We start from the raw sequence: 1,305 nt of genomic DNA, 5'->3' as shown, positions 1-1,305 counted from the left end.
GCCAGAGCTCTCCCCCGCTTCCTGCCGTTATTGGTTTGCTTTGTTACTGCTGTTGAGCATTTTTTTTTGAGGATGCGCTGTTGGCTCCTCCCTGGAACCGAGCGAGTCCTGCCGCGCTGGGCAGTTCATACATAACCTGGTGTCAGCGCATGTGGTATCACCATCCATCGGCTTTGGCAGGATCAGGGACAAGAAAGGATCAGGCCCTAGCTCGGCAGTTGCAAAAAGGGACACTAGCTCTGGCTCCGAAGGGAATTCTTTTTCTTTTTGCAAAATACAGACAGATTAGTACTTTTTTGTTTTAATTTTTGTGCATAGTTTTAACACAGTGTAAGCAGAAAACGCCTGACTTGCTGGCATGCTAATCCCTAACGCTTTTCAGTCAAAGTGAAAGTGATCCATTACCCTTCAGCATCCTCATTTTCTTATATTTTTCTGCTGGAGAGAGGCAGAAGTGATCATCTCTTGCTTAGCAGTGAAATGGTGCGTGTCTGTTCGGAGGCGAGAGGCCGCCCGAGAGCTGAGCCTGCTGTGTGATGCCCCGCACGTAGGCTGCGGAGGGCACTGCTCCCCGCCCTGCCTCTGCCTCCGCACCGGCTGAGGTGACTCACAGGAAGGCTAAAAGGGGATCAGGCCCAGAGCCCACTCCACACAGACGGTTTACACACAAGGAACTGAGCACCTGTTATTTTTTAACAAAGTCCCAGCACTGCTGCTATAGAAAGCTTGACCATACATACATGTTACATGTGTGGACACAGGTGAACACACATAGCCCTGAAAGAAAAATAAGGGATGGCATTGTATGGGAATGCTTTGGGCTGGCACAGGCTGTAACACTGAGGATTGGCAGGACTGGAGCACTTATTTTTTTAGTGATTAACAGACCCAAGATCCTCAGTTCTTTGCCATTGCCCAGTGCCTCTGATGCCTCCCCCCTTCCTGCCTCCAAGAGTTGTCAGATGGGATGGGAATTCTGGCAGTCCAGAAAGAAAAACTCAAGAGCCATGTCACCACTGGTGTGCTTGCTCTGTGACCCCTGTCCATGCTGCCACACAAGGGGAAGACAGCTACAATGTCATTATCTTTTGCCCCCTTGCCTAAGGGAGAAGCAATGCATTACATTTTCATAACTTCTAAAGATGCATTTTTAGAAGTTAACCAAATACAAGCGTGCATGTGTGTATGCACTCCTCCCTCACGTGATTGCTCCAGACTCATGCATTCATTATACGTTTCCTGGATGCACAGCATCTGTTTTAAAACACAACCACTTGTGGCTAAAATAAGAACAAGGAAGAAATG

Source organism: Chaetura pelagica, unplaced genomic scaffold, assembly GCF_000747805.2.
Source record: "Chaetura pelagica isolate M959 unplaced genomic scaffold, ChaPel_1.0 scaffold249, whole genome shotgun sequence".
NCBI classification, from domain to species: Eukaryota; Metazoa; Chordata; class Aves; order Apodiformes; family Apodidae; genus Chaetura; species Chaetura pelagica.
Note: the sequence above shows the minus strand (reverse complement) of the source record.